The following is a 25,903-nucleotide window of genomic DNA, read 5'->3' as shown; positions in this document are numbered from 1 at the left end:
TTTAGTTAATTTATTTTACTTTTTTGTAATTGGTTTTTAATCTTCATTATTTACTTCAAGTTATTACAGTATGTCTCTATATACATATTTATTTTTTGTATTAATATTGGCCAAAGGGGGTGCATTTTAATTTCTTACATACACTTGTTATCACATATGTTGACCAGAGGAGGAGCACTTCAAATTTTTACACACACTTGTTATTTCATATGTTGGCCAGAGGGGGAGCACTTTTAAAAGTGACACACAGTCAATTTGAAAAATCCCTCCTTTTTGGGACCACCCTCATTTTGATAGATGTCACCAGCAGGGGTGCAAATGAGACATTCTCTATTAGATGCAATGTTATTGGGACCATGATTTATGTCATCACATGTTCACACCTCATATGGAAGCTACTTTTCCTTGTTGATGTCTCAAGACGGGTAGAAATACAAGAACACACACACACACACACACACACACACACACACACACACACACACACACACACACACACACACACACACACACACACACACACACACACGCACACACACACACAGGTCAAACAGGTTTCACGTGCTGAGATACGAAGCTGCAGATCAAGAGGACCAAAATAGAAGTGGGTGATGAGAGATGAATATGTGTGTGGGTCATAGTCAGAGCTCTTCTTGAGATGCAGCGCAGAGAGACAATATCAATCAACTGTTTGATCACAATTATTATTTTCCACTTAACACACTTGGAGCTAAAAAAAAAAACATTGCACTTATTCCAAAGATGCATTCTGCTAGCACTATTTTTCTTTTTTGGACGAGTTCACTGAGTGGTGAGTTTTAGTGTTTTTATAAGTGATTGCTGTCACCCAGCTTTTATTTTTATTTTTTTTTTACATCCGGGCGGATTATGATTAATACTTTATCAAAATGGGAAGATATGAAAATCCCGTCAGTCGGCATCCCAGTGAGAGCAGACATTGTATAGTAAGGGTTTGCATGTACTAAAACACGTGCAAACATGATAGCACATGCACAGCTGATCAACTAAACTTGTGCAATTGTGTCTGTTAAGGTACATTTTTCATCTCTCTCTGCAAAATATATGCTAATCATCAAAACTCCCACAAATATAATTATTCATCACGGGCAATGAGATTTATCAACACTCATCACCATTTTGCGAGCACGAGTTTGCATTGTAATTATCACCTGTGTGAAGGACGTGCAAATTGAACGGTCAGAAATGAAAAATATTACATATCGTCTATTCAGCAATTTTCTTTTATAATTGTATTGGTGCTGGATGAATCAAGGGGCTTAAAATGAACTCAATTGATGCGTTTTGTTGTCTGTTGGTGTTTTTTTTGGTGTTGTTCATTTTTGTTATTTAGGAAATATGTTACTATAATATTTGTGTGTGTGTGTGTGTGTGTGTGTGTGTGTGTGTGTGTGTGTGTGTGTGTGTGTGTGTGTGTGTGTGTGTGTGTTCTTGTATTTATACCCTTCTTGAGACATCCACAAGGAAAAGTAGCTTCCATATGAGGAGATGTGAACAAGTGATGACATAAATCATGGTCCCAATAACATTGCATCTAATAGAGAATGTCTCATTTGCACCCCTGCTGGTGACATCTATCTAAATGAGAGTGGTCCCAAAAAGGAGGGATTTTTCAAATTGACTATGTGTCGCTTTTAAAAGTGCTCCCCCTCTGGTCAACATATGAAATAATAAGTGTGTGTAAACATTTGATCTGTTCCCCCTTTGGCCAACATATGAAATAACAAGTGTGTGTAAACATTTGATGTGCTCCCCCTCTGGCCAACATATGATATAACAAGTGTGTGTAAACATTTGAAGTGCTCCCCCTCTGGTCAACATATTAAATAACAAGTGTGTGTAAACATTTTAAGTGCTCCCCCTCTGGCCAACATTTGTATAATAAGTGTGTGTAAGAAATTGAAGTGCTCCCCCTCTGGCCAACATTTGTATAATAAGTGTGTGTAAGAAATTGAAATGCGCCCCCTTTGGCCAAAATTAATAACACAAATAAAAAATATATATGTATATAGAGACGTACTGTAATAACTTGAAGTAAATAATGAAGATTAAAAACCAATTACAAAAAAAAAATTTAAAACAAAAAAAAATTACTAAAAGTCTACCTTTTTATATTTGCATGGTTTGTATATATTATTAATGTTGTGTAGACAAATATTTGTATATCTAGAAAGGGTGGTTCTAAAAAGGTAGGCATTTTTCACAGGTCTCAAGAAGGTAACACATACAATAATGTGTGTGCGTGTGTGTGCGTGTGTGTGTGTGTGTGTGTGTGTGTGTGTGTGTGTGTGTGTGTGTGTGTGTGTGTGTGTGCTCCATTGACATCACATGGACAAAGATAAGACCCTCTGGAGGAAAGTTCTGTGGTCAGATGAAACACAAATGTAGCTGTTTGGCCACAATACCCAGCAATATGTTTGGAGGAGAAAAGGTGAGGCCTTTAACCCCAGGAACACCATTCCCACCGTCAAGCATGGTGGTGGTAGTATTATGCTCTGGGCCTTTTTTGCTGCAAATGGAACTGGTGCTTTACAGAGAGTAAATGGGACAATGAAAAAGGAGGATTACCTCCAAATTCTTCAGGACAACCGAAAGTCATCAGCCTGGAGGTTGGGTCTTGGGCGCAGTTGTGTGTTGACCCCAAACACACGTCAAAAGAGGTAAAGGAAAGGTTTTAGAATGGCATTCCCAAAGTCCTGACTTAAACATGCTGAATAAACAAGTCCATGTCAGAAAACCATGACATTATGTTCTTTACAAGTGTATGTAAACTTTTGACCACGACTGTACATGTGTGAGTGTGTGTTTCCTCTCCCATTAAATAGAAATATGCTTTAAGCAGCCGACAATGACCTGCCCAGTTGGTATAGAAAGTAGTGTGTGTTTTTGTGTGTGTGTGTGTGTGTGTGTGTGTGTGTGTGTGTGTGTGTGTGTGTGTGTGTGTGTGTGTGTGCAAAAGCTGCTGACAGGTAATCAGGCGAGCCAAGGGATCACACTGGGGTGCAATCACAAGGTCACACACACGCACACAAAGTGTTATTTACCCAAGCTGCACACCCTCAGAGGATTGTGTTGATGTTGTTTAAACGTCAAATAGCAACATAAACCCAAGCACATTATCATCTAACAGTTACATTGAGGCTGGGATGTTTATAAATATCTAGTAAGTTTAAAAAGGTCATCAATTGATATTTTCCATGCACTTTATGACAATTGTATATTTTCAATTTTTGGGGCGGTATAGCTCGGTTGGCAGAGTGGCCGTGCCAGCAACTTGAGGGTTCCAGGTTCGGCCAACCCAGTCACTGCCGTTGTGTCCTTGGGCAAGACACTTTACCCACCTGCTCCCAGTGCCACCCACACTGGTTTAAAAATGTAACTTAGATATTGGGTTTCACAACGTAAAGCGCTTTGAGTCCCTAGAGAAAAGCGCTATATGAATATAATTCAGTAATTCAGTTCAGTTCATCATGGTTGACAAGGTTGTACCACACGTTGCCACTGACATCAACCCTTCATCTTGCCCACGACCCTAAAAATTCTGATTGGATGACTTTGAGACTCCATCTACTTCATTCTACAATCCTATTGAACCTTAACGGCACAGCAGTGGAGATCGTAAGCAGCACCAAGTTCCTGGGGGTGCAGATAACTGACAATATGACCTGGTCCCTTGTAAAAAGAGCTCAGCAGCACATGCACTTTTTGCGTCGGATGAAAGGAGCACAGCTCCCTCCCCCCATTCTCACCACATTCTACAGAGGCACTATAGAGAGCCTGCTGACCAACTGCATCTCTGTCTGGACTGGAGCCTGCAGTGCCTCAGACTGGAAGTCTCTGCAGAGAGTGGTGAGGACGGCGGAAAATATCATCAGGACTCCTCTTCCTCCTATCCGGCAAGGCAAGAAGGCAGTCCGTGGGCGAGCGAGCGGTCGGGGGCTGGAGAGAGACAACGAGGTCCGTGTCCAAGCGGGGGTCGAGGATCGAGGGAGGCAGTCCAGAATCCCGTGGGAAGTCGAGGCACACAGCTCGATTACGGGAAACAGAGGGAACACTGCGGGGAACACAGAGGACACAAGACACGGGCACAGAGAAAGCACAGAGAGAGAGCAAGTACGCGGAGGAAAGCCAGAGACGGTATGCTTACTACGGAGAGTGAACTACGTTCCGGCACTGGATCTTCGGGTCCGCTGGTCTTTATGCCGTCTGCCCTCATCAGACCCAGGTTTGCGGATTGCTGATTGCCTGCAGCTGTGCAGGCGCGTGGCCGCGATGCAGGAAGAGCGAGCAGGGGTGTGTCCCGGGGCGCTCCTAGCGGAGCTGCTGGCGGCGCTTGCTGCAGATGGCATGAGGGACTATCCAGGACTAGCTGTAGTGTGCTCAAGCAACCACCAGGTAGCATATGTGAGTAGATAACACTGTATCATCTCTATTGGGTCTTCAGCACATTTTCCACTCACGCTTTAAACCAGACCTGGGAAAATGAAGACCCAGGGGCCACATGCTGCCCGTTAAGCTTTTCAATCAGGCCCGCCGGACATTCCCAAATCATTTTATTAGATCTTTAGGATGGAAATTGTAGCTGCCATTATGATGTGCAGTGATGTTTTCTAATAGGTAGGAAATGATTTATTCCTATATATCAATAAAATACAAAAATGAACAAAACAAACGTGCCTATAGCACGGGAAGCTAATGGAATAGCTCACAAGGAAAACAAAGCATATGCACAAGAAAACACAAAAGGCAAAGCTTAGTTCAGGAATCCAGAGTAACACACGTCACCGTTGCAGGACAGCAAACAAAAGCACCAAACTGGGTGAAGCGACACGCAGGAGGACTAAGGCTATGTCTACAATAATTATTTATAATTATTTATCCTAAGCCTCATTTCAGCCACTAAACTATCGTTTAAGGTCCCCCCTCCTCGAACAATTTTTTACACAGGTAAGTACGCCGTGTATTTCTTGAATCTCCGGCTCTTAGCTTTGTATGGACTCATTGATCGTTTACAAACTGAGTTCGGAGAGGAAGTGAAGTCAGAAAGACCGCGCCCCACACAGGAAGTGACGTCAGAAAGACCGCGCCACAGCCAGCTTCATAATAAAGAGTTTTCGTAACTCGGAGCTAACCACTGGAAATATGGAGGCGAGTCATCCAGACATGCCCGTGTTTCTCCTTCTTCTACATGTACAGACGCTTGTGGAAATCACACATGAATACCTTAAGAGAAAGCGATTGCAGCTATTTGGGATACAACACTTCTCAGACAGGAAACAATACGTGAAGCTAGGCGAACACATGTCTACAACGCTAAATATATCCTGTGGTGTACCTCAGGGATCAATATTAGGACCTAAATTATTCAATCTGTATATAAATGACATTTGTAAAGTTACAAAAGATTTAAAGTTAGTATTATTTGCGGATGATACAACAGCGTTTTGTTCAGGAGAGAACACACAGGAGATAATACAAATAATAGCAGAAGAAATTAACAAATTAAAAAGATGGTTTGACAAAAACAGACTATCGTTGAATCTTAGTAAAACTAAAATAATGCTATTTGGTAATAGTAGAAGAGAAAGTCAAACACAAATACAAATAGACGGAATAGAAATTGAAAGAGTAAATGAAACCAAATTTCTAGGTATAATGATTGATGATAAATTGAACTGGAAATCTCACGTAAAAAATATACAACATAAAGTAGCAAGAAACACGTCAATAATGAATAAAGCAAAACATGTTCTAGACAAAAAATCACTTCATAGTCTATACTGCTCACTAGTGTTACATATCTGAGTTATTGTGTAGAAATATGGGGAAATAATTACAAAAGTACACTTCATTCATTAACGGTGTTACAAAAAAGATCAGTTAGAATAATACATAATGTTGGATATAGAGAACATACAAATCCTTTATTTATTGAATCAAAGATACTGAAATTCCACGACATAGTGAATTTGCAAACAGCTAAAATTATGCACAAAGCAAACTATAACCTGCTACCCAAGAATATACAACAATTCTTCTCAACAAAAGAGGAGAAATATAATCTTAGAGAAAAATGTAATTTAAAACATTTGTACGCACGTACAACACTTAAGACCTTCAGTATATCAGTATGTGGAATAAAATTATGGAATGGATTAAGCAAAGCAATCAAACAATGTACTAATATGATCCACTTCAAGAAACTCTTCAAACTTAAAGTGTTTACAAAGTACAAAGAAGAAGAACCATGACAAACATTTTCAATTTATTTCATCCATTCATTCATTCATTCTTAAAGTAATCTTACTTATCTCATCATATGAAATATGACTTTCTTCACCAATTATTATTATTAAATTCTTACTATTATTTATTTATTTATTTTTATTGTGATTACATATGGAGTTTATTGTGAAAAAATTGAGAACAGGAAGTGAATAAAAAAAAAGTTTCAGCAACTGTTATGTAAAGAAAAGGGGTAGGATTAAATAAGCTCTGCTTCTTCCTACTCCTTTTCGAACATGTTGAAAAGAGAAACTGGAAATTGTGATGTATCATGTTGTATGCTTGCATGTTCGAAAATAAACTCAAACTCAACTCAACTCAGACGGCAAGAGAACTTTCCAATGTCCAGGTCAGCTGTGATTCTACTTTGCGAAAAAGTTTGTCCATTTGTCGAAGGAGAGACAACGAGAATGCGAGCTCCTGTGGCTGTGATAAAAAGGTAGCGTGTGCTTTCTATTACCTGGCTGTCGATGGAAGACTACGGAAAATGGCGAATGCTTTTGGACTGGCAAAGCAGACTGTATCAGTTATTGTCCGCCATGTATGTCGCAGACTCAACGTCTAGGTCCAGAGTATATAAAGTCACCAAAAAGGAATGGACAATGAAGGTGAAGGCAAAAGAGTGAGGAGTGTCCTGACCAGATATCTAGATCCCTAGTTTGATTGATGTAAAATGTTCTTTATCACATTGTTTACGTGTCTAATAAAGATTTGATTAATTTATGATGTCTCAGGTGTGATTCACTACAATAGGGCCCCACAACACACTGGATTCCAGTTATTTGAAATACCACAACACTGGATATTGTTCAGATAAGTTACATTTAAGAACTTGCACACAAAGCAACACTGGAGGTGACTATGACGTGTGCATTTTCCGCGAATGTGTATTACAAACCCCGTTTCCATATGAGTTGGGAAATTGTGTTAGATGTAAATATAAACGGAATACAATGATTTGCAAATCCTTTTCAACCCATATTCAGTTGAATGCACTACAAAGACAAGATATTTGATGTTCAAACTCATAAACTTTGTTTTTTTTTGTAAATAATAATTAACTTAGAATTTTATGGCTGCAACACGTGCCAAAGTAGTTGGGAAAGGGCATGTTCACCACTGTGTTACATGGCCTTTCCTTTTAACAACACTCAGTAAACGTTTGGGAACTGAGGAGACACATTTTTTAAGTTTCTCAGGTGGAATTCTTTCCCATTCTTGCTTGATGTACAGCTTAAGTTGTTCAACAGTCCGGGGGTCTCCGTTGTGGTATTTTAGGCTTCATAATGCGCCACACATTTTCAATGGGAGACAGGTCTGGACTACAGGCAGGCCAGTCTAGTACCCGCACTCTTTTACAATGAAGCCACGTTGATGTAACACGTGGCTTGGCATTGTCTTGCTGAAATAAGCAGGGGCGTCCATGGTAACGTTGCTCCAAAACCTGTATGTACCTTTCAACATTAATGGCGCCTTCACAGATGTGTAAGTTACCCATGTCTTTCCCAACTTCTTTGTCACGTGTTGCTGGCATCAAATTCTAAAGTTAAAGATTATTTGCAAAAAAAAAAATGTTATCAGTTTGAACATCAAATATGTTGTCTTTGTAGCATATTCAATTGAATATGGGTTGAACATGATTTGCAAATCATTGTATTTCGTTAATATTTACATCTAACACAATTTCCCAACTCATATGGAAACGGGGTTTGTAGGTCGCGTTGCACCGGCGGACGGAGGGTGAGGGGGTCTTAAACGGTGGCATTGTTGTGTGGACATGGATAAGGTTAGGTGGGATTTACCCTGGATAACCTTTTTCCGGGGCCTAAGTAGCTCTCTGATTGTTGGTGAGAGTCCCGAACACTAATCAGAGGCAAGTGAAAACAATCAGCACCCATGACAACCAAGAAACACAAAACAAGGGTGCTGAAACAGAACTTAAACCACAAGATAATCAAAACCTGAATAAACGTAAAAACAAACATTAAGACTGTCATCAAATATGGCGACGCACGAGAAATCCTGCGATGTGACGTATGAACATGACTTATATCAGTTGTATTAACACTTTCCTGCTAAGATTGGACACTTTATTTATGACAGCCTCTCTTTGATATGGGATGAAGTGTCTTAGATGAGGATTACATTGAACGTGGTGGTGTAAGACAGCAGTTGCAGTAGAGGCCGGATAAATAAGTAAATAGGACACGATGCGAAAACAGGAGGCAACTGCGGCGGTTTTGCGCTAGTTTGGCCTTGGGCAGGTGCGCTGATGCAGATAGAGGTGCCTTTCATCTGCTCGTGCTCGCTCAGATAAGCACATCAACATCTGGAAGTGTCAGGACACACATCTAAACTAAACTTGACTCCTTCAAAGGCAGGGCTTTTAAAAAATGCTGGGACTTGAGGATTGCATGGGAAATGTGTATTATTCTATTTCGTGGTCAAATTTTAGCAAACTAATGCTATTTTTCCAGTGTTCAAGGTCATTAAAGGACTTCACAGTACAGTTTTATCATGCATTCATAGGCGCCGATCTACATTTCTGTCAGTGGGTGCTCGGTGTGTGTGTATTAGTGTTGTCCCGATACCAATATTTTGGTACTTTTTGGTACTTTTCTAAATAAAGGGGACCACAAAAATGTAATTATTGACTTTATTTTAACAAAAAAAATGTTACGGTACATTACACATATGTTTCTTATTGCAAATGAGTCCTTCACCCTTGTGTGGTGTTCAGGTGTGTGGGACCCGTTTTCATTTTTTATAAAAAGAAAAATGATACAATTAATTAAAGACCTACTGAAATGATATTTTTTTATTTAAACGGGGATAGCAGATCCATTTTATGTGTCATACTTGATCATTTCGCGATATTGCCATATTTTTGCTGAAAAGATTTAGTAGAGAACATCGACGATAAAGTTCGCAACTTTTGGTCGCTGATAAAAAAAAGCCTTGCCTGTACCGGAAGTAGCGTGACGTCGCAGGTTGAAAGGCTCCTCACATTTCCCCATGAAAGATTCGTGGAGAGTGAAGGACTAGAGTGCAGTGCAGGACGTATCTTTTTTCGCTCTGACCGTAACTTAGGTACAACGGCTCATTGGATTCCACACTTTCTCCTTTTTCTATTGTGGATCACGGATTTGTATTTTAAACCACCTCGGATACTATATCCTCTTGAAAATGAGAGTCGAAAACGCGAAATGGACATTCACAGTGACTTTTATCTCCACGACAATACATCGGCGAAGCACTTTAGCTACGGAGCTAACGTGATAGCATCGGGCTTAACTGCAGATAGAAACAAAATAAATAAACCCCTGACTGGAAGGATAGACAGAAGATCAACAATACTATTAAACCATGGATCTGTAACTACACGGTTAATGCTTTCCAGCCTGGCAAAGCTTAACAATGCTGTTGCTAACGACGCCATTGAAGCTAACTTAGCTACGGGACCTCACAGAGCTATGCTAAAAACATTAGCTATCCACCTACGGCAGCCAGCCCTCATCTGCTCATCAACACCCGTGCTCACCTGCGTTCCAGCGATCGACGGCGCGACGAAGGACTTCACCCGATCATCGATGCGGTCGGCGGCTAGCGTCGGATAGCGCGTCTGCTATCCAAGTCAAAGTCCTCCTGGTTGTGTTGCTGCAGCCAGCCGCTAATACACCGATCCCACCTACAACTTTCTTCTTTGCAGTCTCCATTGTTCATTAAACAAATTGCAAAAGATTCACCAACACAGATGTCCAGAATACTGTGGAATTTTGAGATGAAAACAGAGCTTTTTGTATTGTGATACAATGTGTCCGAATACTTCCGTTTAACTATTGACGTCACGCGCATACGTCATCATACATAGACGTTTTCAAGCGGAAGTTTAGCGGGAAATTCAAAATTGCACTTTATAAGTTAACCCGGCCGTATTGGCATGTGTTGCAATGTTAAGATTTCATCATTGATATATAAACTATCAGACTGCATGGTCAGTAGTAGTGGCTTTCAGTAGGCCTTTAAAGTTAAAGTTAAAGTACCAATGATTGTCACACACACACTAGGTGTGGCGAAATTAGTCTCTGCGTTTGACCCATCACCCTTGATCACCCCCTGGGAGGTGAGGGGAGCAGTGAGCAGCAGCAGTGGCTGCGCCCAGGAATAATTTTTGGTGATTTAACCCCCAATTCCAACCTTTGATGCTGAGGTTGGAATTAAGGTAATGGGTCCCATTTTTATTATAGTCTTTGGTATGACTCGGCCGGGGTTTGAACTCACAACCTACCGATCTCAGGGCGGACACTCTAACCACTAGGCCACTGAGTATGTTAGTTGAGTAGCGGAGTAGGCTTTATATCACCAAAAGACGCTCATTTGCAGCACCTTTTTTAAAAATCTGCATGAGGATTATGATTTATCATTCATCTAAAGGGTAAGATGTAAACACCCCATTAGTCGGCATCCCAGCGAGAGCAGATATTGTACAGTACGTGTTTAAAAAAAAAAAAAAAGATCATAGTTTGTATATCCTGTTCAGCACTTGGCAGTACTGCTACATGATGCTTAGTGTTGCACTAAAGCTGGATATGTTAAGCACACAACTTCTAAAACTTGTAGCTCATCCTACATCAACATCCTCAGGCTCAAAAATATATAGTTGTACATCATGATTGGTCCCAAAGTTTGTTATTTGTTCATTCTCATAAAGTGTGATGATCCATGTTTTGTTTTAGTTAAAGACTCCCTTAGTTCTGTTTCAGCGCCCCTGGGTTTGTGGTTCTTGGTTGCCACGGGTGCTGATTATTTTCACCTGCCTCTGATTAGTTTTCGGGATGCTCACCTGCTCCCGGGCACTAATCAGAGAGCTAGTTATTCCTGCCTTTCGCCACACTCGGTCTGGCTGTTTTGTCCGCATTACACAACATTAACGTTGGTAAATCCTAGCTTCTTGTTCCTGTTCTAAGCTTTTTCTTTAGCTTTACCATAGCTTCCCGTGCTACCAGCACGCTTGTTCTGTTTTTGTATTCTTGCCTGATTTATATTATTGGAATAAATAATTTTTCTTACCTGCACGGGGCTTCCGGATGTCCGTTTGCATCTTGGGGAAACGACCATGTGACCCCAACATACCATGAAGTCTGCCATGATTAGTAGTGGTGTTGTTGTTGTTTTTGAAAGGAAAAGCAAACGCTGTGACACGTCTGTGACGTTAATTAATATTACATGTTATTAAGTATGGAAAACGAGGATGGAGGTTTTTGGATGTGTTTTAGAGCGCTTTATAGACAAAAATAGAGCAAATCCCATTAACTTTTATTCACAAGTTAGAATGCATAAGAAAGGAAAGACAGACTATATTGCCAAAAGTATTTGGCCACCCATCCAAATGATCAGAATCAGGTGTCCTAATCACTTGGCCCGGCCACAGGTGTATAAAATCAAGCACTTAGGCATGGAGACTGTTTCTACAAACATTTGTGAAAGAATGGGCCGCTCTCAGTGATTTCCAGCGTGGAACTGTCATAGGATGCCACCTGTGCAACAAATCCAGTCATGAAATGTCCTCGCTCCTAAATATTCCAAAGTCTACTGTTGGCTTTATTATAATAAAATGGAAGAGTTTGGGAACAACAGCAACTCAGCCACCAAGTGGTAAACCACGTAAACTGACAGAGAGGGGTCAGCGGATGCTGAAGCGCATAGTACAAAAACTTTCTGCACAGTCAGTTGCTACAGAGCTCCAAACTTTATGTGACCTTCCAATTAGCCCACGTACAGTACGCAGAGAGCTTCATGGAATGGGTTTCCATGGCCGAGCTGCTGCATCTAAGCCATACATCACCAAGTCCAATGCAAAGCGTGGGATGCAGTGGTGTAAAGCACGTCGCCACTGGACTCTAGAGCAGTGGAGACGCCTTCTCTGGAGTGACGAATCACACTTTTCCATCTGGCAATCTGATGGACCAGTCTGGGTTTGGAGGTTGCCAGGAGAACGGTACATTTCGGACTGCATTGTGTGAAATTTGGTGGAGGAGGAATTATGGTGTGGGATTGTTTTTCAGGAGTTGGGCTTGGCCCCTTAGTTCCAGTGAAATAAACTTTGAATGCTCCAGGATACCAAAACATTTTGGACAATTCCATGCTCCCAACCTTGTGGGAACAGTTTGGAGCGGGCCCCTTCCTCTTCCAACATGACTGTGCACCAGTGCACAAAGCAAGGTCCATAAAGACATGGATGACAGAGTCTGGTGTGGATGAACTTGACTGGCCTGCACAGAGTCCTGACCTGAACCCGATAGAACACCTTTGGGATGAATTAGAATGGAGACTGAGAGCCAGGCCTTCTCCACCAACATCAGTGTGTGACCTCACCAATGCGCTTTTGGAAGAATGGTGGAAAAATCCTATAAAGACACTCCGCAACCTTGTGGACAGCCTTCCCAGAAGAGTTGAAGCTGTAATAGCTGCAAAAGGTGGACCCACATCATATTGAACCCTATGGGTTAGGAATGGGATGGCACTTCAAGTTCATATGTGAGTCAAGGCAGGTGGCCAAATACTTTTGGCAATATAGTGTATGTACCAGAGGCCGCTTTACCCTCTGAGCCACACCACCCCGCAGAACCGTAAACTACGACCGGGCCAAAATGAGTCCTTAACTCAGCTGTTCACAATCAATGAGTGTGTGTTTCAATTTCGTGTTTTGGGGAATAACAATTGAGCATGGTGGCCTAAATCAGAAGGGTGAGGCACTATAGAGAGCCTACTGACCAATTGTATCTCTGTCTGGACTGGAGCCTGCGGTGCCTCAGACTGGAAGTCTCTCCAGAGAGTGGTGAGGACGGCGGAAAAGATCATAAGCACTCCTCTTCCTCCTATCCAGGAAATCGCAAAAAGCCGCTGCCTGACCAGGGCTCAGAAAATCTGCAGAGACTCCTCCCACCTCCACCAAGGACTGTTTTCACTGCTGGACTCTAGAAAGAGGTTCCGCAGCCTCTGTAGCAGAACCTCCAGGTTCTGTAACAGCTTCTTCCCTCAGACCATAAGACTCTGCGGTCCCCTCCAAGGTTTCTCATTGTATCCCATTGGGTTGAGTTTTTCCTTGCCCCGATGTGGGATCTGATCGGAGGATGTCGTTGTGGCTTATGCAGCCCTTTGAGACACTCGTGATTTAGGGCTATATAAATACACTTTGATTGATTGATGATAACAAGTGGTGGAGAAAATGATTGACTGACAATCAAAGTACGTACATGACATTTCTCTGAGTAGCTATTCTGTTGGCAACACTCCCATAACATTTGGGGGAGAGTCATCACATTATTTAAAAAAAAAATCAATAAAAACTAAAGATGAAAAAATGCCAGAAAAGGGAAAAAAATAATCTAGACATTTTACAAGCGAGCATTTGTCTATACGTCTAAATGCTTCTTTGGCAGAGCAAAACACGTTGAAGTTTGCCAATGCAGCATTATTCTTTTGGCCTGGTGCAAGCTATTCTCATGCTATAACATAAACATGTCACCAGGGTGTTTAGGAGTTGATATAGGCAGGATGATACCCACTAACATCTTGATGCTTTTTTATTGGCCTTGCAGCAAGTTTTTTTTTTTTTTTTATCATTCAGCTCAGGATGCTGACTGGAGCGTAGCAGAAATGATTCATGGATTTTTTTTAGCATGTGCAAACTTTTATTTTTTTAAATGTTACAGCGTGCCAACTTTCAAATTCTGCCCACATTAGAGGGGAACGGAACTTTCTTTTGGATTGTTTTATTTGGCCACCTGCCTTGACTCACATATGAACTTGAAGTGCCATCCCATTCCTAACCCATAGGGTTCAATATGATGTGGGTCCACCTTTTGCAGCTATTACAGCTTCAACTCTTCTTTCACAAATGTTTTTAGAAACAGTCTCCATGCCTAAGTGCTTGATTTTATACACCTGTGGCCGGGCCAAGTGATTAGGACACCTGATTCTCATCATTTGGATGGGTGGCCAAATACTTTTGGCAATATAGTGTATTTTCAACGCAAGATCATGAAAAAACTGTTCAAAACCTTTTAACGATGTTTATTAACATTATGAGAGCATTGTGAGAAATAACACCCAACTTTACAATTGTTTAATCCAATATTCTAGACATATTAATGAAATAATGACCTAGAGCAGGGGTCTCCAAAATCCGGCCTGCGGGAAGTCCCAAGTTAAAAATAAATAAATAAATAAATAAATAAAAAATGTTTTTTCTTTTTTTTTTAAATTTCTCCTTACTAGTCCTTTTTCTACCGTCTCCTAGCCACTCAGGCAAATCATATTGTCCAAAAATGCATTTTACCATCGATAACATGACATGCAGCAAGTGCGCTCTTTAAGTCAATATATATATATATATATATATATATATATATATATATATATATATATATATATATATATATATATATATATATATATATATATATATATACACACATACAGACACATATACATATATACACATATACATACAGTATATACATATATACACACATATATATATATATATATATATATATATATATATATATATATATATATATATATATATATATATATATATATATATACATAGACATATACATATATATATATATATATATATATATATATATATATATATATATATATATATACACACATACAGACACATATACATATATACACATATACATACAGTATATACATATATACACATATACATATATATATATATATATATATATATATATATATATATATATATATATATATATACATAGACATATACATATACACACACACATATATACACATTTACATATACATATATAATATATAACAAATATAATGACAATAAAGTCCATTCTATTCTATTCTATATACACACACATATTTACATATTTACACATATATATATATATATATATATATATATATATATATATATATATATATATATATATATATATATATATATATATATATATATATATATATATATATATATATATAGCTGCCCCCAGCCAAATTGTTTTACCCCAATGCGGCCCCAGAGTCAAAAAGTTTGGGGACCCCTGACATAGAGTCTGATCTATTGAGATTCTAATAACAGTGCGTGCAAACTAAAAAAAATGGTGTACATTTAGTGGTCATGTTGAGTGTGATCTACCAAGACTGCATGTACAATAGGTGGTGCAGACAGCCCTGTTTAAACTAGTTGTTTATACATTTTTTTAGTGTCCTGGTTGTAACCATGGAAACACTCCACATTCATGTGATTGTGCCCTCCAACCTGTGTGCGATGTTTTTGAACCAGCAGCATTTATAATCCAAAATATATGCCGCCATATTGGTCATCGCACTGCAGCACATTCATGGGTCTGGAATGATCCATGGGCAAGACAATGCATAATGAAGGACATATTTTCATATAGGAGATATATTATAGCATATGTCATAGTATATACTTTTTACACTTAAAAACGACTGACATTTAAAAAAAAATGCCAGCACATACCAAAACACATAAATTGACTTAGTTCTAATCAGCCCCTAAACATTATGATTTTTTTTTTTTTTTTTTACTTTTAAAACACTTGCTTGTGGTCTACACATAACATGTTAGGGTGGTTCTTTGGTCAAAAAATGTTTTCAAGCCGCTTTCTGGCCGTCTCTTAAGGATGCACCATTTTATTGCCATCTTTGTTGTAGTTTTAGCGCTTCCATAGCGAGTCTACTGACAGATATGAGTTTGAACTATACACCACTTTGTATTAGAAATGGCAACAGTGGAGGATGCATGTGCCTGTACGAGCCAGTCTGCCCCACAACAAGAGGATAGAGACATTGACAGTGGCGAACTACAAAACCCAAAAGAAGTGAAGTTGTCACATTGTGTAAATGGTAAATAAAAATAGAATACAATGATTTACAAATCCTTTTCAACTTATATTCAATTGAATAGACTGCAAAGACAAGATATTTAATGTTCACACTGGAAAACTTTGTTATTTTTTGCAAATATTAGCTCATATGGAATTTGATGACTGCAACATGTTTCAAAAAAGCTGGCACAAGTGGCAAAAAAGACTGAGAAAGTTGAGGAATGCTCATCAAACACTTATTTGGAACATCCCACAGGTGAGCAGGCTAATTGGGAACAGGTGGGTGCCATGATTGGGTATAAAAGTAGATTCCATGAAATGCTCAGTCATTCACAAACAAGGATGGGGCGAGGGTCACCACTTTGTGAACAAATGCATGAGCAATCTGTTTAAGAATAACATTTCTTAACCAGCTATTGCAAGGAATTTGGGGATTTCACCATCTACGCTCCGTCATATCATCAAAAGGTTCAGAGAATCTGGAGAAATCACTGCACATATGCGATGATATTACGGACCTTCGATCCCTCAGGCTGTACCGTATCAAAAAGTGACATCAGTGTGTAAGTGATATCACCACATGGGCTCAGGAACACTTCAGAAAACCACTGTCAGTAACTACAGTTGGTCGCTACATCTGTAAGTGCAAGTTAAAACTCTACTATGCAAATCGAAAGCCATTTATCAACAACACCCAGTAACGCCGTCGGCTTCGCTGGGCCCGAGCTCATCTAAGATGGACTGATGCAAAGTGAAAAAGTGTTCTGTGGTCTGACGAGTCCACATTTCAAATTGTTTTTGGAAATTGTGGACGTCGTGTCCTCCGGCACAAAGAGGAAAAGAACCATCCGGATTGTTATAGGCGCAAAGTTGAAAAGCCAGCATCTGTGACGGTATGGGGGTGTATTAGTGCCCAAGGCATGGGTAACTTACACATCTGTGAAGGCACCATTAATGCTGAAAGGTACATAGAGGTTTTTTAGCAACATATGTTGCCATCCAAGCAATGTTATCATGGACGCCCCTGCTTATTTCAGCAAGACAATGCCAAGCCACGTGTTCCAACAGAGTGGCTTCATAGTAAAAGAGTGCGGGTACTAGACTGGCCTGCCTGTAGTCCAGACCTGTCTCCCATTGAAAATGTGTGGCACATTATGAAGCCTAAAATAGCAGAAGTGAGACTGTTGAACAACTTAAGCTGTACATCAAGCAAGAATGGGAAATAATTCCACTTCAAAAATGTGTCTCCTCAGTTCCCAAACCTTTACTGAGTGTTGTTAAAAGGAAAGGCCATGTAACACAGTGGTAAAAATGCCCCTGTGACAACTTTGTTGCTGCCATTAAATTCTAAGTTCATGATTATTAAGCAAAAAAAAAAAAAGAAGTTTCTCATGTGAACATTAAATATTTTGTCTTTGCAGTCTATTCAATTGAATATAAATTGAAAATGATTTTCAAATCATTCTATTCTCTTTTTATTTACCATTTACACAACTTCACTGGTTTTGGGATTTGTGGTAAAAGTGAGTTTCATTGCGGACGCAGTTGACTGGAGTCTTAGCGGGCTGTGCATGACCAAATATTGTATATTGAAGAGGGATGATCATTTGGTGACAGCCATCCAAGCACATTCAACCTCTTTATTAACCAGAGGCAACACACACACACACACACACACACACACACACACACACACACACACACACACACACACACACACACACACACACACACACACACACACACACACACACACACACACACACACACACACACACACACACACACACACACACACATTCTTGTATGTGTTAGCATCTTGAGACCTCCGAAAAAAGCCTACCTCTTTAGGACCACCCTTTCTAGATATATAAAGATGTGTATTTACAACATTAATAATATATACACACTATGCAAATATAAAAATGGTGATTTTTTAATTTTTTTTGTAATTGGTTTTTAATCTTCATTATTTACTTCAAGTTATTATAGTATGTCTCGATATACTTACTTATTTATTTTTTTTAAATTAATTTTGGCCAAAGGGGGCACATTTAAATTTCTTACACACACTTGTTATTACATATGTTGGTCAGAGGGAGAGCACTTTAAATTGTTACACACACTTGTTATTTCATATGCTGGCCAGAGGGAGAGCATTTCAATTTCTTACACACACTTGTTATTTCATATGTTGCCCAGAGGGGGAGCACTTTTTAAAGTAACACAGTCAATTTGAAAAATCCCTCTTTTTTGGATACCATGCGCATTTTGATAGATGTCACCAGCAGGGGTGCAAATGAGACATTCTCTATTAGATGCAATGATATTGGGACCATGATTTTGTTCACACCTCCTCATATGGAAGGTACTTTTCCTTGCTGGTGTCTCAAGGATAGAAATACAAGAACACACACACACACATTCTTGTATTTGTTACCTTCTTGAGACCTGAGAAAAATGCCTACCTCTTAAGGACCACCCTTTCTAGATATATAAAGATGTGTATTAACAACATTAATAATATATACACACTATGCAAATATAAAAATGATGAGCTTTTTTAATCTTCATTATTTACTTCTAGTTATTACAGTATGTCTCTATATACTTTTTTTTTTTTTTAATTAATTTTGGCCAAAGGGGGCACATTTTAATTTCTTACACACACTTGTTATTTCATATGTTGGACAGAGGGGGAGCACTTTCAAAAGCAACACACAGTTTATTTGAAAAATCCCTCCTTATTGGATACCGCCCTCATTTTAATAGATGTCACCAGCAGGGGTGCAAATGAGACATTCTCTATTAGATGTAATGTTATTGGAACCATGATTTTGTTCACCGGTCCTCATATGGAAGGTAGTTTTCCTTGTTGGTGTCTCAAGAAGGGTAGAAATACAAGAACACACACACACACACACACACACACACACACACACACACACACACACACACACACACACACACACACACACACACACACACACACACACACACACACACACACACACACACACACACACACACACACACACACACTTACCTACTCAGTGGCCTAGTGGTTAGAGTGTCCGCCCTGAGATCGGTAGGTTGGGAGTTCAATCCCCGGCCGAGTCATACCAAAGACTATAAAAAATGGGACCCATTACCTCCCTGCTTGGCACTCAGCATCAAGGTTTGGAATTGGGGGTTATATAACCAAAAATGATTCCCGGGCGTGGCCACTGCTGTTGCTCACTGCTCCACTCACCTCCCAGCGGGTGATCAAAGGTGATGGGTCAAATGCAGAGAATAATTTCGCCACACCTAGTGTGTGTGTGACAATTATTGGTACTTTAACTTAACACACATACACACACATTCTTGTATTTGTTAACTTCTTGAGACCTCTGAAAAATGCCTACCTCTTTAGGACCACCCTTTCTAGATATATACAGATGTGTATTTACAACATTAATAATATATACATACTATGCACATATAAAAATGGTGAGCTTTTAGTTAATCATTTTTATTTTTTGTTTGTAATTGGTTTTTAATCTTCATTATTTACTTCAAGTATGTCTCTATATACATATTTATTTATTTTTCATTTGTATTAATTGTGGCCAAAGGGGTCGCATATTCAATTTCTTACACACACTTGTTATTTCATATGTTGACCAGAGGGGCGCACTTTTAAAAGCAACACACAGTCAATTAGAAAAATCCCTCCTTTTTGGGACCACCCTCATTTTGATAGATTTCACCAGGGGTGCAAATGAGACATTCTCTATTAGATGCGATGTTATTGGGACCATGATTTATGTCATCACCTCCTCATATGGAAGCTACTTTTCCTTGTTGGTGTCTCAAGAAGGGTAGACATACAAGAACACACACACACGCACACACACACTGCTCTCATGAAACGTCTCAACTGCAAATGCATATATTTGATTTTTTTCCTAGTAATTGATTATATTTATTAAAGAGTCATTAATATAGTAATTCCATTACTTTTTTTGGTAAAGTAAGCAGTAACTATAATTAATTACTTCTTAAAAGTATTTTTTTTAACCGCATTGACAAAATGCTCAAATCAAGAGAAGTTAACCAAGCTGACTACTATAAAAAAAATTTTTTTTTTTTTTTTTTTTTAAGTGCAATGACAATTAAGATCTATTTTATTCTATGAGGAATTACCCAACAAGAACATGTCTTCCCATAAACACATTGGAGAAAACAAGCTACGATGCATGTATGCTAAAACTGTGGTAAAAGCAACAGGTGCACGGCGACCTTGAAGACCCTCTTGGGACTCTCCGAGGTGTCACATGACAGGAAGAGATCGTCTCTTATTAGCAGCTCTTGTGATGGCGACAGCTCATTGAAAGCCAACGTTGGGATGGACGTGAAGCGTCTGACATCTGAAACATGACAGTTATTATGCGGCGATTATTAGTAGGTCTCCATGACACCCACACCGCCTACATTTCAACATTTGACACCCGTGTCAACTTGTCCAGGCTTTAATTAAGTCTGATCTAGTGCACAGGTTATTAATTGCTGACATTGTCATTATTAAACAGGCGTGATTTATTGCCACATCAGCTGGCGAGGTAAGTGGAGTGTATCATCTTGTCCTTAGCAGCAGTGTGTGTGTTCTTGCAAGCAGCCGGGAGTTCTTGATATACGACCAACATTAGGAGGCCATGTAGCAGATGGCCAAATGCAGGAGACAATTATGACAATTACAGCCTGGCAGTACTTTTTCACTGCGCCTTTTTCTGCACAGACTCATTTGTCAGAAGCCTTTTATGACGCCTACTATATAATATAATAATATGAAATTCATCAATGGAGATTTTTACTCACTTGCATACTGCTTAAAATGCTCTATGTCAAAAGTCAAAAGTCTTGAAACAGTATAAAAGTATTTGATCTTTTCTTACTAAAATTATACGTGTTTACATCCACAGGAACCACATGGGTTAGTCTAGTCTATACAATATTTACAACCTCACTAGTGTTCACTTCACAGCCACAGATGGTCCATCTAGTTATTTACATTATTCACACATTACTTTGTTTCCGTCACTACAGTAATTACAACTTGTGTTCACATCCACAGGAACCACATGGGTTAGCCTACTCTATACAGTATTTACAACCTTACTAGTGTTCACTTCACAGCCACAGATGGTCCATTTAGTTATTGACATTATTTACATATTATTATTATTATGTCTGTTTCAGTCCCTATGTTATTTAGTCACTACAGTAATTACAAATTGTGTTCACATCCACAGGAACCACATGGGTTAGCCTACTCTATACAGTATTTACAACCTTACTAGTGTTCACTTCACAGCCACAGATGGTCCATTTAGTTATTGACATTATTTACATATTATTATTATTATGTCTGTTTCAGTCCCTATGTTATTTAGTCACTACAGTAATTACAAATTGTGTTCACATCCACAGGAACCACATGGGTTAGTCTACTCTATACAGTATTTACAACCTTACTCGTGTTCACTTCACAGCCCCAGATGGTCCATCTAGTTATTGACATTATTTACACATTACTTTGTCTGTTTCAGTCACTACGGTAATTACAACTTGTGTTCACATCCACAGGAACCACATGGGTTAGTCTACTCTATACAGTATTTACAACCTTACTAGTGTTCACTTCACAGCCACAGATAGTTCATCTACTTATTGACATTATATACACATCATTTTGTCTGTTTCAGGCCCTATGTTATTTAGTCACGACAGTAATTACAACTTGTCTTCACATCCACAGGAACCACATGGGTTAGTCTACTCTATACAGTATTTACAACCTTACTAGTGTTCACTTCACAGCCAAAGATGGTCCATTTAGTTATTTAAAATATTTACACATTATTATGTCTGTTTCAGTCACTATGTTATTTAGTCACTACACTAATTACAACTTGTGTTCACATCCACAGGAACCACATGGGTTAGTCTACTCTATACATTATTTACAACCTTACCAGTGTTCACTTCACAGCCACAGATAGTTCATCTACTTATTGACATTATATACACATTATTTTGTCTGTTTCAGTCACTACAGTAATTACAACTTGTGTTTACATCCACAGGAACCACATGGGTTAGTCTACTCTATACAGTATTTACAACCTTACTAGTGTTCACTTCACAGCCACAGATAGTTCATCTACTTATTGACATTATATACACATTATTTTGTCTGTTTCAGGCCCTATGTTATTAGTCACGACAGTAATTACAACTTGTCTTCACATCCACAGGAACCACATGGGTTAGTCTACTCTATACAGTATTTACAACCTTACTAGTGTTCACTTCACAGCCCCAGATGGTCCATCTAGTTATTGACATTATTTACACATTACTTTGTCTGTTTCAGTCACTACGGTAATTACAACTTGTGTTCACATCCACAGGAACCACATGGGTTAGTCTACTCTATACAGTATTTACAACCTTACTAGTGTTCACTTCACAGCCACAGATAGTTCATCTACTTATTGACATTATATACACATAATTTTGTCTGTTTCAGGCCCTATGTTATTTAGTCACGACAGTAATTACAACTTGTCTTCACATCCACAGGAACCACATGGGTTAGTCTACTCTATACAGTATTTACAACCTTACTAGTGTTCACTTCACAGCCAAAGATGGTCCTTTTAGTTATTTAAAATATTTACACATTAGTATGTCTGTTTCAGTCACTATGTTATTTAGTCACTACACTAATTACAACTTGTGTTCACATCCACAGGAACCACATGGGTTAGTCTACTCTATACAGTATTTACAACCTTACTAGTGTTCACTTCACAGCCCCAGATGGTCCATCTAGTTATTGACATTATTTACACATTACTTTGTCTGTTTCAGTCACTACGGTAATTACAACTTGTGTTCACATCCACAGGAACCACATGGGTTAGTCTACTCTATACAGTATTTACAACCTTACTAGTGTTCACTTCACAGCCACAGATAGTTCATCTACTTATTGACATTGTATACACATAATTTTGTCTGTTTCAGGCCCTATGTTATTTAGTCACTACAGTAATTACAACTTGTCTTCACATCCACAGGAACCACATGGGTTAGTCTACTCTATACAGTATTTACAACCTTACTAGTGTTCACTTCACAGCCAAAGATGGTCCATTTAGTTATTTAAAATATTAACACATTATTATGTCTGTTTCAGTCACTATGTTATTTAGTCACTACACTAATTACAACTTGTGTTCACATCCACAGGAACCACATGGGTTAGTCTACTCTATACATTATTTACAACCTTACCAGTGTTCACTTCACAGCCACAGATAGTTCATCTACTTATTGACATTATATACACATTATTTTGTCTGTTTCAGTCACTACAGTAATTACAACTTGTGTTTACATCTACAGGAACCACATGGGTTAGTCTACTCTATACAGTATTTACAACCTTACTAGTGTTCACTTCACAGCCACAGATAGTTCATCTACTTATTGACATTATATACACATTATTTTGTCTGTTTCAGGCCCTATGTTATTTAGTCACGACAGTAATTACAACTTGTCTTCACATCCACAGGAACCACATGGGTTAGTCTACTCTATACAGTATTTACAACCTTACTAGTGTTCACTTCACAGCCAAAGATGGTCCATTTAGTTATTTAAAATATTTACACATTATTATGTCTGTTTCAGTCACTACAGTAATTACAACTTGTGTTCACATCCACAGGAACCACATGGGTTAGTCTACTCTATACATTATTTACAACCTTACCAGTGTTCCCTTCACAGCCACAGATAGTTCATCTACTTATTGACATTATATACACATTATGTTGTCTGTTTCAGTCACTACAGTAATTACAACTTGTGTTTACATCCACAGGAACCACATGGGTTAGTCTACTCTATACAGTATTTACAACCTTACTAGTGTTCACTTCACAGCCACAGATAGTTCATCTACTTATTGACATTATATACACATCATTTTGTCTGTTTCAGGCCCTATGTTATTAGTCACGACAGTAATTACAACTTGTCTTCACATCCACAGGAACCACATGGGTTAGTCTACTCTATACAGTATTTACAACTTTACTAGTGTTCACTTCACAGCCACAGATGGTCCATGTAGTTATTTAAAATATTTACACATTATTATGTCTGTTTCAGTCCCTATGTTATTTAATCACTACACTAATTACAACTTGTGTTCACATCCACAGGAACCACATGGGTTAGTCGGGTGTTTTTCAACCCTTTTTGAGCCAAGGCACATTTTTTGTGTTGAAAAAAATCCGGAGGCACACCACCAGCAGAAATCATTAAAAAAACAAAACTCAGTTGACAGTAAAAAGTCGTTGTCGCAATTGTTGGATATGACTTTAAACCATAACCAAGCATGCATCAATATAGCTCTTGTCTCAAATAAGGTGTACTGTCACCACCTGTCACATCACACCCTGACTTATTTGTACTTTTTGATGTTTTCCTGTGTGAAATGTTTTAGTTCTTGTCTTGTGCCCTTATTTTGGTAGCTTTTTCTCTCTTTTTTTGGTATTTTCCTGTAGCAGTTTCATGTCTTCCTTTGAGCGATATTTCCCGCATCTACTTTGTTTTAGCAATCAATAATATTTCAGTTATTTTTATCCTTCTTTGTGGGGACATTGTTGATTTTCATGTCATGTTCGGATGTACTTTGTGGACGCCGTCTTTACTCCACAGTAAGTCTTTGCTGTCGTCCAGCATTCTGTTTTTGTTTACTTTGTAGCAAGTTCAGTTTTAGTTTCGTTCTGCATAGCCTTCCCTAAGCTTCAATGCCTTTTCTTAGGGGCACTCACCTTTTGTTTATTTTTGGTTTAAGCATTAGATACCTTTTTACCTGCACACTGCCTCCCGCTGTTTCTGACATCGACAAAGCAATTAGCTCCCGGCTGCCACCTACTGATATTTTGTGACCAACAAGTATGTGCTCCAATCACTCTATCACAAAAAAATAAGAGTTGTAGAAATGATTGGAAACTCAAGACAGCCATGACATTATGTTCTTTACAAGCGTATGTAAACTTTTGATCGCGACCGTATTTAGCCAGTCTTGAGATGCTCATGCGAAGATTAGTACAAAAATGGTTCAACCAAAATATTAACAAACAAACCTGAATTGCTCACTGATGCAGTGATTACGGTCACATGTCAAGACGTTTGAGTATTTTTTGGAAACAAAAATCGAATTACACTACCGTTCAAAAGTTTGGGGTCACCCAAACAATTTTGTGGAATAGCCTTCATTTCTAAGAACAAGAATAGACTGTCGAGTTTCAGATTAAAGTTCTCTTATTCTGGCCATTTTGAGCGTTTAATTGACCCCACAAATGTGATGCTCCAGAAACTCACTCTGCTCAAAGGAAGGTCAGTTTGGAACCTTTTGTAACGAGTTAAACTGTTTTCAGATGTGTGAACATGATTGCACAAGGGTTTTCTAATCATCAATTAGCCTTCTGAGCCAATGAGCAAACACATTGTACCATTAGAACACTGGAGTGATAGTTTCTGGAAATGGGCCTCTATACACCTATGTAGATATTGCACCAAAAACCAGACATTTGCAGCTAGAA

This window comes from Entelurus aequoreus, linkage group LG26, assembly GCF_033978785.1.
Source record: "Entelurus aequoreus isolate RoL-2023_Sb linkage group LG26, RoL_Eaeq_v1.1, whole genome shotgun sequence".
In the NCBI taxonomy this organism is placed as follows: Eukaryota; Metazoa; Chordata; class Actinopteri; order Syngnathiformes; family Syngnathidae; genus Entelurus; species Entelurus aequoreus.
This window is presented reverse-complemented; position numbering follows the sequence as displayed.